This window comes from Phalaenopsis equestris, unplaced genomic scaffold, assembly GCF_001263595.1.
Source record: "Phalaenopsis equestris unplaced genomic scaffold, ASM126359v1 Scaffold000578, whole genome shotgun sequence".
Taxonomy (NCBI): Eukaryota; Viridiplantae; Streptophyta; class Magnoliopsida; order Asparagales; family Orchidaceae; genus Phalaenopsis; species Phalaenopsis equestris.
The window spans coordinates 67,475-82,189 of NW_018165018.1; positions in this window are offsets into that span (position 1 = coordinate 67,475).

The following is a 14,715-nucleotide window of genomic DNA, read 5'->3' on the forward strand; positions in this document are numbered from 1 at the left end:
CTAAATGAAATTTGGAGTAAATTGAGAGAAAATTGAAATTTAAAAAATAAAAATATGAATTTTTTGGCCACTGGCACCGACGGCTCCAGCATGGGCGCCGACATCTCCCTCGACCCAAACGGACCCACACACCCTTAAAATCTGTGATTTGCACAATGAAACACCATTTTTAACCCTTGAGTCACCTTCAACCTCCAGTTTTTGCACCTAAGTCTTGTTATTGCTCAGATTTGAGGTGATTTTAAGGCAAACAAAGTTTTGATTTCATCTTCTCTAGGTAAGTGCTACACTTTGAACTGAAAATTTTTAATTTTCACTAAGGATTTATCCTACATTGCCGAGATCCAAAATTTTGAGATTTTTTTTGAAGATTTTGAGAAAATATTTTGATGAAAAACTCTAACTTAGTAGATTTAACTTTAAAACATTCCATATTGTGATTTTTAGAATTATTGGGAATTTATTTTAATTTTATCAAATTTTCTTAGATTTAACATGCCACCTAGAATGAGCAAAGGAAAGAGAAAAGTAGATTTTGATGATCAAAGTTTTGTCAACTACAAAGCCAACATTTGCTTTGATAGTCTACTTATAACTAAAAAAGTGATTATGGATCAAAGATTTAAAAATCCGGGTGGAGAAGTTGAAAGATTAATAATTGCTCGGTAGTGGGAGAATTTTTGCTACTTTATTGCCGAGGTGATTATTGGTGTAGTAATGGAGTTCTATGAAAATTTCAAGGAAATTTCTGAAGACTATGTGTTTGTTCAAGGAAAAATGGTAGAGTTTACTCCAAGGAAGATTAATAGATTTTATCAGTTAGAAGATGTGTTCAGCTGCCAATACAAATTGTTTTCTGCTACGAATGAGGCCTTGGATGAGGTTATTTCTTTTCTTACTAATGGAAGAGGAACATGGAAAGTGAAGAATGGTGTTAAGCTAACCACTCTTTCTATATTAAATGTAGTATCTATGGTCTGACACTATTTTATTTCTGGAAGAATGATACCAACAAACCATCATAGTGAGGTATCAATAGATAGAGCCATCTTGAGCTTCTGTGTCCAACAGGTGATGAGGATAAATGTAGGCTCCATTATTTATAATAACACTCAATCTATTGCTTTGGGAGAGACCACTAGTGGTTTAGCTCACCCTGCACTGATCTTCACATTATGTAAACAGGCAGGAGTTGATTATAGAGCAAATGAGGAGAGGATTGAACCTCAAAAACTTATTAGGCCTCCCAATATAAAGATTTATGAATCTCATGTTGGATGGAGATATGGAAGTAGGAGCAGGGATGTTCCTTCTACTTCAAGTACTTTTAGTACCCCTACTATTCAGGAACTTATGGAGCAGATGATGTTTCAACAAGGTGATATCTTAAGACTGGATAGTTGAATGGAAAATATGGAAGCCAGACATGCTCACAATGATGATTTGATAAGACAGAAGTTTGAATATGATGTTGATTATGATGTTGCAATGGTCAAATATATGAAGGGTGATCACTCAGTTTAGTTTCCTACTCACCCTATTTTTACTCCATATCAATAGTAGAATTTGGATGTGGAAGAAGAAGAAGACAATGATTGGTGATATGTGTGTTAGAATTTTATTTATTTTTATGTTTAGTTGTACTTTATTGTTTAAACTGTTTGTTTGTGGACTGTGATACTTTATTTTAATTTTATGTTGTATTGTGAACTGTAAATTTGTGAAACTGCTGAAAGTTAATAGTTATTAGTACTTTGCTAGATGTAATTGTAGTTAACTCTTTCTCAAAAAATTTTTATATGTATTATGTGTTATTTAAAGTTTAGTTTCAAATCAAAACCATCAACAGTTATATCTTTTCTTTATGTATTAAATGTTTTCATTCACCCTTCATTTTTCAATTTTTCATTTAAAATCTTTTAAAAATTTAAGTTTGGGGGGGAAGAAAATTTTCTTTTAAAAGAAAAGAGACTTAATTTTATTTGTCCTCAATTAGTTATATTTTCAAAATATTTTAACAAAATTTTTAACATGACCTTTGGTATTAGAGGGTAACTTTAGATAACTATATTTAAGTTTCTAAATATATGTAAGCTTAAGTAAAAATTTTCAAATAATAAAGTTTAATTTTAGAGATTAAGATATTTGGTATGATAGAATAAAACTATGTTTTTCTATTTTAAGTAAAGGAATTTATATTTTTGAAGTATTAAAAATTTTAGAGATTCATGTAAGAAGAAAAGATTACAACTTTATGAAAAATCTTTAAAGCTAATATAAATTTATAAAGTGAAGGAATGTGAAAAGTTTTTAACTTTAAGAACAGGATAATGAAAGTTCAAAACTATTAAGCCTATCCTTTTAACTTTAAGAAGAGGATAATGAAAGTTCAAAACTATTAAGCCTATCAGAGGAGATGCCTAATTAAAAATTGGCTTCACTTGAATCAACTTAAAGAAGAAGGCTTGGCTACATTTTCTAAAATTATATTCAGTATTAGCATATTTATTAGTAAATTTTCTTGAAGCTTTTTTCATTAGGATACTCTAAGTGGCTTTAATATGAATAATTTACAATTTTCCTTGAAAGAAAAGAGAATAAAAAATCTTAGACTTGACTGCTAAATATTCTTATACCTTTTGTATTAATTAGAGTTATTTTAAATTTTTTTTAAGTTATGTTATTATATTTAGTGAACTAAGATATGGGAATCTAGAAGTTAAAATCTTTATCATGAGTCATATTTTTATGTAGTAAAAGAGTTACTTGAGGACAAGTAGTATTTAAGTTTGGAGGATTTTGATACACCAGTATATGCATTTTTAGACCCATATTTTATATTTATTTTTTGTGATATTGCATCTTAATGGAAGGTATTTTTTGTGTTTTATTTCAGGTTGTTAATTTTTAGGACTTTAGCAAAAAGGAAGGAAAAAGGATGAAATTTGGAGTCAAAATGGAGAATTTAAAAAATCGTTCCGCGCCAACGGTGCCAGACCAGGTGCCGACGGTGTCGTTTGACAGAGAAGACAGATTAATTAAATGGCCACTGGCGCCGACGGTGCCAGTGTTGGTGTAGACCTTGTTTCTAGAATATCTGATGAATTTTGATGCTTTTTGAAGAGTTTTTGGATGCACTTATTGGAGAACCGACTCTATGCTCTATTTAGGGCCAAAATTTGATCAGAAACCCCACCTTGCACCATTTCATGTTCTTCTACTCACTCAATTTTCCTCTTCACACGCCTATATTCCACACCATTCCACACTATTAGTTAGTTAGTGACTCATTATTTTTGTAGTTTTGAGTTTTTGTGGTGAGTTTAAGTGTGAATTCTTCTCTAAGAAGTGTTGAAGAGGAAGAGAAGTGAGAGATTTCTTCTTCCTATATTTTCTAAGAGAGGCTACAAGGGATTTGCTTTAAGAAAAAATTTTAGGTAAGTGTTGTTTGTTTATTATTTTTGTATGAACTTTCTTTTATATATAAAATTTGTGTTTTGTTGTATCTTTCTTATGAATTTTGAGTAGTTTCCTTTATCTTTCTCCCTACTCTAAGATATGGTGAAATGAAGAGAAAATTTTGATGTGCCAATGTTAAAATTTAAAATATATTGTTATGATTTTTCGACTCCGACCAACTGAATTATTAAAATATGTTGTGAAACATATGATCTGGGAAATGGAGTATGAGTTCTACAATAGAGTGAGAATCACATTTATGTCCATAAAGGAGTATTTCGTTTCATGAAATTAAGTGCAAATAAATAAGGAAATATACTTTGTTGGGTGTAGAATTAGAGAATTATTTAGGGTAAGAGACTAAAAATCCTCAATTTGATCTTAGTGTTTAAAAACTAAAGCGAGAGTTAGCCTTTAGGGAAGAGAAGTGGGAGCTTTGGAGTGGGAGCCAGTATTCTCCTAGCCTAGCCATAGATTTAGGGACTAAACCTAAGATTAGCCAATCATTTTCTATAACACTAAATCTGGGTAGAGAATTAAAAGTTCTCCTATTTGTCATAATACCAATTTAAACCATTTATTTTATCTCATTTCACCAAAAAGCTCATTGTAGTGGGAAAGATGTTTTTTCATATTTTTCATATAAGAAAAGATAAGAAAAGTTCATCACATAAACATAATTTAGTAGTTACTATTTTTAAACTCTGCATTTAAGTTTTGCTAGTAGCTAATAATTTAATTTTGTTAGTATCTTACACATTTGAAATTAGTGACAATAATTTTGTTTGATTTCTGTGAATTTACTGGTTAATTTTTCATTTTAAATTTAAACCTTCCTCGTGGGATCGATATATGGGACTTAAATAGAAAGTCTTATATTACTTGATAACGATATGTATACTTGCATAGAATCCCAATCTTAAGTGCTTAATGTTATTATTACTAAAATACCACATCAATTTTTTCGCACCGTTGTAAAGCAGAGTCAACTTTATAAATTTTACACAACTATATTTCACTGGAATCAATTTCCTAATGAAATCTTCACTCTAAGATAAGCCCTAGATCCAAAATTGCAAACTCAAAAGGAAGAAAATGATACAGGGGTAAAATGATGCAGGGGTCAAAAATGGTATTTTTTGGCTCAAATTTTCACCTTAAACCATTCGCAAACCGATTTAAGAGAACCGGTGCTTAGGTGCCTACCTCTCAGGTAGTCCAGCGCTTAATCGTGGGGTTTTGGCACTTAGGCTCCGGCGCATGAATTTTGATATTTTTGATTTTAAGTGAAATTCATATCTAGCCTAAGTCAACCACCCTTAAATGGTCTTATAAGTATTAATAACAACTTTTTATCCCTTCAACTCTCTTCTTTCTCAAAATTCACCAATTTTCACTAATTCGATTCAACACAAAAATTTACACAAAAAAACACTTATATTAATTCACAAACAAATGCAAACACTTGTGATACATAAATTCTCAATCTCAAGAGTCTTGGATGAGATAATTCCTAATCACATATTTTAAATACTAAGAAAACTTAACATTAAAAACACTTAAAATAAACTTAAAACTAACATCATAACACCTAACACAAGCAAACAATAACTTAGAGCTTAATTTCATTCTCCTTCTGGTGGAATGAATTCTGGCCTTTCATTTATCTCTCTTGAGGCATTTGATATAGATCTAATAGAATAGATGGTGGTGAAGAACTCTGGTTGAGTCTTCTTCAATACATTTGTTTTTCAAGTACATACCTTGTCTGCTTCTTCTATAAAACTTGTATGGCTAAATTGCATCATAAGTTGTCATCCAATATGCTTCAAATGTGCATTAGTCTCATTCACCTTCACTTCAATTGAAGCCACTTCAGCCTCAATCTTTGTGATTTTCTCCGTTATTCCTTCTATACTAATGGCTACGAAACCTTTGTATAACTCTTGCGAACTTTGACTAACAAACCTTTCTTCATGGCTTACTCTTTCTTCTTCATATCAATCTCACAAGAAGACAATTTTTCAAGATCTTCACCCCTTCACTTAGACTTTATAGTGAAAATTGAAGTGGGATGAGAATTCTCTTCATTCCCTACTATTTATAGGCTTTGGAAAAGTCTAAAAATACTAGATATGTTCTCAAACCACTAAGCCATGTCAAAGCCCACTAAGCCACGTTTAATTCTTTTAGAAACATAATTTAGCATTTTTAGTTAACTGTCGCACTTAAGCACCGAATGTTGGCGCTTAAGCTTTGATGCTTAATTTAGCACATGTCTACCTAACTTCCAAATAATCATTCAAACATGTCTAAGTCATCTATTTAGGTCTTAAAATCATCACCAAATCATTATATATTCAAAATACTAACAAAATTTTTCTTAGTCGAACACAACAACATAACATTCAAAATAGAAACACATTGATAACCATGGGTTGCCTCCCACAAAGCACTTAGTTTAACGACGTCAACCCAACGTATCTAGTGCTTATTATGGTTGACCCAACAACATAAGATCACTTAATTTAAGTTGATCACTTAAGAAATAGTGTTTCAGCCTATGACCATTCACTTAGAATATTTTATCAGTTTTAGAATCTTTAATATCCACAGCTCAGTACGGATAAACTTTTATCATAACAAATGGACCCATCCACCTGGACTTAAGTTTTCCTAAAAATGATCTTAACCTTGCATTATATAGCAAACTTGTTGCCCTGGCTCAAAATGTTTTGTAAGAATCCTCCGATCATGCCACATCTTCATCTTTTATTTATAAATCATAGCACTCTAATAAGATTCATTCCTTATCTCTTCAAGCACAATTAATTGTAGTAGTCTTTACTTACAAGCATCCATTAAATTATAATTAAATTCCAAATTATAATTGAGTTTCTTATTAGCCGAAAATACTTTATGCTCAAGTTTAACTAGTAAATGACTAGCTTTCCCAAATATTAGCCTATATGGGGACATTCTTATAGGAGTTCTATATGTAGTCCTATAAGCCCACATAGCATAATCAAGTTTGACAGACCAATCCATTTTGTTGGATTCACCGATTTTTTCTAATATTCTTTTAATTTCACGTTTGGATAATTCAGCAAAGCCACTTGTCTGAGGATGATAAGTAGTAGCAATTTAATGGTTGGTATGATATTTCTTGAATAATTTTTCCATTACTACACTTTTGAAATGACTTTCTTTATTAGTTATGATCACTCTTGGCATCCCCTAATCTAAAAAAATTATTCATTTTGAAAAACTTTGCAACACTTTGAGTATCACATAGAGGTAAGGCAACAGCTTCTATCCATTTGGATACATATTCTAATGCTATCAATATATATAAATTTTCTAGAGATGGTATAAATGGTCCCATGAAATCTAATCCCCAAACATCAAATATCTCAACTTCCAACACATAATTCAGGGGCATCTCATTTCTCCTAGAAATATTTTTTACTCGTTGATATCGATCACAAGTTTTGCTATAAGCATTAACATCTATAAAGATTGTTGGCCAATGAAATCTATATTATAAAATTTTGTATGTTGTTTTAGCAACACCAAAATGTCCCCCAAAATCAGAATTATGACATTTTTGGGTAATTTCATAAGTTTCTTCTAATGGCACACATATTTGAATAATTAGATCATTTTCTTGTCTATATAAAAACAGGTTATCCTACAAGTAAGTCTTAGCTTCAGATAAAAATTTTCTCTTCTATTGGTATGTCAGTCCATAGGGCATAGGGTATAATATCACTAACTATCACTAACAATAAAGTTCATAGCGTCGGCATACCATGGAATACACCACTCATTAATACTGAACAATTCTTCATCTGGATAATGTTCGTTAATTTCATTTCCAAAATAGAGTGATTTTTCTAATTCAAGACTGGACAGATGATCAGCAATTTTATTCTTAGCTCCCTTTCTATCTAATATTTCAAAGCCAAATTCTTGCATAAGAAGAATTCATCATATTAGTCTTGGTTTTGCGTCCTTCTTTTTCATTAAATATTTAGTATTAGAATGATCAGTATGCATAATACATTTTGTTCAAATTAAGTATGATCTGGATTTATCAAAAGAATATACTATTGCTAATAACTCTTTATCAGTTGTGGTACAATTAATTTGAGCTTCATTAAGAGTTCTACTAACATAGTAAATTACTTTGAAAATCTTATCATGCTTTTTTCCTAAAACTGATCCAATAGCATGATCACTAGCATCACACATTAATTCAAAAGGTTTATCTCAATCTAGTGAAACAATAATTGGTGCAGTGAATAATTTTTCTTTTAATAGCTCAAAAGCTTTTAGCCACTCCTTATCAAAATTAAAAATTATATCTTTTTCAAGAAAATGACATAGAGGCTGAGCAATTTTTGAAAAGTCTTTAATATATCGCTGGTAGAATCCAACATGTTCTAAAAAACTCCTAATTTCCCTCACATTTGTTAAGTGAGGTAAATTAGTGATCACTTGAAATTCTGCAAGCGTGAAATTTTGCAAGATCTACTTCCATACCATTTTCTGATATATGATGTCCTAAAACAAATCATCTTGCTACCATAAATTGACATTTTTCCCAATTAAGGACTAAATTTTTTTCTTCATAATGCTTAAGAACTCTCGATAAATGTGCTAAACATGATTCAAATGAGGTTCCAAACACTGAAGTTCATCCATAAAAACTGTAATTCCTTTTTCAATTAAATCATACAAAATAACCGTCATACATATTTAAAATGTAGCAGGGGCATTACATAAACCAAAGAGCATTCTTCTAAAAGCAAATGTATCATAAGAACTTGTAAAATTTATTTTCTCTTGATGCTCAAGAGCAATTTATATTTGGTGATAATGAGTATATCCATCCATAAAATAAAAGTATTTATGCCCAGCTAGTCTATCCAACATTTAATCTAGAAAGGTAGTGGAAAATAGAAAACATTTAATCTAGAAAGGTAGTGGAAAATGATATTTCCTAGTGGTGAGATTTAATTTTCTATAATCAATGCATATTCTCCACCATGTGACTTTTCATGTTGGTATTCATTTATTATGTTCATTCATAGTCATAGTCACTCCTCCTTTCTTAAGAACGAGTGAATTAAACTAACCCATGCATATCTGAAATAGGGTAGATAATTTCAGAATCTAACCACTTTAAAATTTCATTCTTAAGAACTTCTTTCATTGTAAGATTCAATCTTCTTTGAGGATAAGCCTTGGGTTTGAAGTTCCTTTCCATATGAATTCTATACCTACAAATTGATGGATTGACTCTTTTAATATCAGCAATTCTCCATCCAAAGGCTTTCTTATAATTCTTTAAAGTTTTCATTAAACTCTCTTCTTCTTCTGTATTTAAATTTGAGGAAATTATAATTGATAATTTTGAGGAATCACCTAAAAAGACATATTTTAAATATTCATGAAGTAACTTCAACTCAAGTTCAGGGGGTTTTTTGATCGATAGACAAAAAGATTTATTTTTTTTTGTCGTGTCCAAAACTTCAAAACTTTCTCGAACATTATTCAAATATTCATTATAAAAATCTTCAAATTGCTCTAGTTCCTCTTCTTGCTTCTGCACCAACTCTTTCGCTTCAAAATTCTCTTCACACGGTGTTTTGAAATGACATTTACTTAGATATCTTATTACATCCATTATGTAGCATTCATCATCTTTACCTTTTGCAGTATACTTCATTAATTTTAAAATATTAAAAGTAACTATTTGATCATTGAAGGCCATAGTTAATTCCTTTTTCTACACATCTATCATCGTTCTTCCTACAGCTGACACATCTATCATTGTTCTTCCTACAGCTGGGAAAGGTCTCCCCAAAATGAAAGGTATCTTCTTATCTTCCTCCATATCTAGCACAATGAAATCAACAGGAAAGATAAACTGATTCACTTTTACTAAAACATCTTCTATAACTCCCTTAGGATATGTTATTGAACAATATACTAACTGCAGAGTTACAGTAGTAAGAGATATTTCTCTTAATCCCAATCTTTTAAATATTGATGATGACATAAGGTTAATGCTTGCACCTAAATCACATAAATTTTTCTCATAAAATATATCTCCTATTACACATAGAATTGTGAAGCTACCAGGATCTTTAAGCTTTTCAGGAAGCTTTTTCTGAATTATAGCACTGTACTCCTCACTAAGTGCAACAGTCTTGTTATCTTCAAACTTCTTTTTTCTGTTAAGAATTTTCTTCATAAACTTCACATAACTTGGCATTTGTTCTAAGGCTTCAGCAAATGGAATATTAATCGCAAGCTTTTAAAGATTTCCAAAAAATTAAAAAATTTTTTACCCAACTTTTGTTGACAAAGTCTCTAAGAAAATGGAGGTGGTGGTTTTTCCAAGTCAATTTTAAGAGGATAAATAGGACTCTCTAAATCTTTCGCAGCGTCCTCTTCAGGCTCTTCAATTTCTTCTCTCTCTACTTCAATCCCTTTTTGAACTCTACCATCCAACTCTCTTCCACTTCTAAGTTGAATGGCTTTTACTTTCTATTTATTTTGGTCTTTTAGATTTACTTTTGTATTATTGTGAAGTGTTCCAGATCTATTACTTAATGAATTGGCTATTTGTCCCAATTGATTCTCAATATTTCTAATTGTAGCTCCTTGACTTTGTAACTTATTTTCAATTTGTAACACCACTTCTTCTATAGACAACTTTTTTCTCTTTGAATTGTAGATTACTATTAAAATCTAGAGGATGAGTAAGTATATAATCATTATTACCTTTGTTGTTCTAGTTTCCAAATGGGTTTACTTGTTTGTTCCCCCATTGCTGATTATTACCACCCGAAATATTATTCCAGCTAAAGTTAGGATGGTTCTTCCAACCTGGGTTATAATAGCTTGAATATGGGTTATTTGGCTTATTTTTTATGTAATTCAAAGTTTCTAATGATGCTTGAGAATACACCATTTTGCCAAATGAATTCTTTTCAATCATTGAAATTAGTTGAGAAAAATTCATTCCAAATTAGTCTAACTTCCTTGAAATTGTAGCAACTTGATTTGTTAACATTGCAAAAAGCATCATATTCATGGAAATTAGCTACTTTCTTAGGATTTACCCTTTTAGAAGGCCATTAAAAATTATTAGTGTCATCTCTTCAATTAAATCATAAGCGTCATGAAATGGTTTTGACATTAATGAATTGCTAACAGCTGCATCTATAATAGATCTAAGAGATTCAGCTAATCCATTGTAAAAGGTTTGAATTTTTAACCAATCTGGTATAGCATGGTGTGGACACTTTCTCAGTGGTTCTTTAAATCCTTCCAATGTTTAATAAATAGATTCTCCTTTAAGTTGTCAAAAAGATGTAATATCATTTCTAAACTTCATAGTTTTGGATGGTGGAAAATATTTAGCAAGGAATTTCTACGCTAAATCACCCAAAGTTCTGATAGATCTAACTGCTAATAAATTTAATCATATCTTAGCCTTATCCCTCATGAGAAAGGAAAAAGGTCTAAGTCTTGTAGCATCATCCAAACCACCATCATATTTAAATGTAGCATATAATTTTAGAAAATTGGCAAGATGAAAATTTGAACCTTTATTTGGTGCTCCCCTAAACTAATTATTTGATACTATTTGGATAATAACAAGTTGTTCAAATGAATTAGCTACTATAGCAGGTTTTTGATACTACAACGAAGTTCATCTACTATTGGGTTTGCATAATCCCTTAAAGTGCTAAATTCTTGATTAATTTCAGTATTTTTATTACTTTGGTTTGTCATTTCTTGTAATTTTTCTACCAGCTGGTATGATCCTTCTGAGTAAACTTCTTCTATGACAAATGGTCCCTCCCAAGTTGGTTTAAAATTTTTATCTATCTTACAATGTGTAAAAATTGGTCTTTTGAGAATGAGGACAAGATCACCAACTTTAAACGTCCTCGGACGGACCAATTTGTGATGAGCTTGCACCATCCTTGCTTGGCAGAGCTTTAAGTGTTGTTGTGCTTCTAGCTATTTTCCCTCAAGCCTTTCTAATTCCTCAAGTCTGAGTTTCACACTTTTTCTTATTGTGATTTGGTTGGCGACGGTGAGTCTGAGTGACGGTGTCTGAACTTCTAGCGGTAGTATGGCCTCAAACCCGTACACAAGCGTGAAAGGTGTACATTGAGTGGGAGTCTTGAATGTCATCAAGTGGGCCCATAAAGCTTCAAATAGTTTATTATACCAATCTCTTTTATTTTTGTCTAGTATCTTCTTTAGAATCTACATGAGCATTTTGTTGGAAGCATCGACCAGTACATTTGCCCTGAGATAGTAGATCGTAGAGTACCTCCAATCTATCCCATGTCATTTAACAAAATTGTTGATCTCTGTGATTTTGAAGGTTGCCCCATTGTCAGAAATCCCCATGCTTTGGCATTTCTCTTCCCAAAAAAATTTGGCATCTTTTTTAATTAATACCGAGAATGGCTGACACCTACCTGAGAGATTAGAAATAAAGCATCCCAGATATGCCAACTTTTCTTGGAAGGAACGTAGTTGTTTCTAAGTTTTGGGTGGAGGCATTTCCAAGATAGCTTTAATCTTATTTGGGTCGAACTTGATTCTTTGATGACGAACAATGTTTCTTATAAATTTTCTGGTTATAAATGTTCTGGAGGTAACGCCAAAGGCGCACTTTAAGGGATTCATCTTAAGATTATATTATTATAATCATTTGAACATTATCCTCAAATCCTACAAATGGTCTATTTTCTATTTACTTTTGATGACCAAATCATCCACATAGCACTCCACTTAGTTGTGAATGAGGTCGTAAAAAAATTTTATCATTGCTCATTGATTTGTTGTTCTGATATTCTTCAACCCAAATGGCATTACTGTGTAGCAGAAGATGACAATCAACGTCCAGAAAGTTGTAAGTGTTGCATCTTCTGGAGCCATATTTATTTTGTTGTATCCTGAAGATCCATCCATGAAAGAGAAAATCTTATGTGTCAAAGTGATGTCCATCATTAATTCTTGTATTGGTAATGGAAATTCATCTTTTGGACATGCCTTATTTAAATCCTTGAAGTCGACACATACACGGATCTGTCCATTTTTCTTAATTGAAAGAATGTTGGCTAGCCATGCGGGGTATTGCTCTTTCCACACAAACTTAGCATTTATTAATTTTTTTACTTTGACAATGACTTTCTTCTCTATTTCGAGGCGCATTCTTCTTGTAGCTTATTTTACTGGGGTCATATTTTTGTCCACCCCAAGCTTATGCACTGAAACTTTTGCTAATAGTCCTGAACTGCAACTTCTGCTGAAGCCCTGACATTTCATTGTAACTTCAGGCAAAGCAATCTTTAAATTCTAATAATAATTTTATCAACTCTATGGATTCTTCCTCACTGAGTAAAGAACTTATGAAGGTTGGTCGAGGTTGCTTCTCATTTTAGAGGTTTATTTCCTTGAACTCATCAACCGTTGAATTAATTTCTTCTTCAAATTTTGGTGGAGCATCATCTTTTAACTAATCTTGAGAGTCATTCTCCACATCGAGGCAACCCTCCTCCAATCTACTAGTAATAACAATGCAGAATTTTGAATCATAAACTCGTCCTACAGTATCAAATCCAAGACCTTCCTTCAAATTAGAGTTCAACTTTTAACATTCCACAATTTTTCAAAATGTTGTAAGTTATCTTTTGGCATTTGCTTTGACACATAACCCTGTTGAATTAACTTTTGTATATAAGGAGAAAAGTAACCAAAAGGTAATTCCATTAACTCATTAGAATCCTCTTCTACATTTACATGATTTTCAAGAATGGTAGAAGGGGAAGCATGATAAAATTTGATCAATTTTGAACCAACACTACGGACTTCCTTAACCTTTAAACTCTAAACCTTTTGGGGGTAGATTGGAGTAAGGGTCATAGCATTCACATAGTGGTTGATTCCATTGTACATCGAATTGTATTCATCTTTCTCCATGTCTTCCAAGGAGATCTCGTATTGAGGTTTCTTCTATTTTATCATCACATTTCTTCCTTAGAGCTTTCTTCATCCAAACTTTCTTCCATGTCAATGTTGATGGTCGGGCTAGTCCATTCAACAATTGTGTTGGTTCATCCTCGTTCACGTCCCCAGCCTCAATCTCAGGTGTTTAGGCTAAAAGAACCTCTACCACCTCGTTGTGATGAGATAAAAGTAGATTGTCGAAGTGGAGTTGAATGGCCTCTTCTTTGTGATTCTTCTGAATCTTCCACTTCATTTGTCACGACTTCACGGGAAAATACTGTTTTATTTGGGAGTGTGTAGTAGGCGGCGTCTTCGTGAATGCCTACTTCATGAACTGACAACGGTTGTAAATCCCCTTTGATACAATGTTCTTGTCCTTATTTAAAATATTTGATACATTGATGTAAAGATGATGGAACTATATTATGCTTGTGAATCCATGGTCATCCAAGTAAAGCATTTAAATAATTTTCTGCGTCAATGATATTGAATTTCACGGTTATTACTAATTCTCCAGTTTTCATTAACAATGTAATTGATCTAAGGAATCTTTCTCCCTTCTGATTATATCCTATTAACATCATTTTATCAGCTGTGAGCTCTTGAGTTCAATATCCAAATATGCCAATGTCCGTAGACTCATTAAGTTTTGTGATGCTCCCGGGTCTACCAAGACTTTAGACAATATAAATCTATTGATATTGATAGAGATGTAAATCAGTCCGTGGTACCGAGCAACAAGTATTCATATGCTAATTTTATCCCAGGTTGTTCTTTTAACAAACAAACTTCATCAGAAGATGTGCTAGACAACTGCACCAAGAAAATCTCTGGGTCGAGCACGACTGTAACAAGAGGCTCTCTCATCTCTTTTGATAGGTTTACGTAGATGTGTAGTTTACCCGAAAACTTCCTAAGATGAGTTAGCACATTATAATCAACTTTATATAATCCTCTGATTTTCACTTGGCTATGTGCCTCTACAATGGGCAGAGGTGGAGGTAGCTCTTCCTGAGTGACTATTTGTTTCCTCTTATCCAATGGAGCTATTTTAAGAGGTAATATTTTCCTGCTCTTTAGATTTACTTCTATAATTTCTTCTTCTTGAGATGTTGTAGGAAAAATTTCTGGTGTCTCTTCTTCATTGGAGAGATCCAAGTTGATGGTGAGTGACGCATCGTGGCACTCGAGGACTGGTCCCTCACTCCC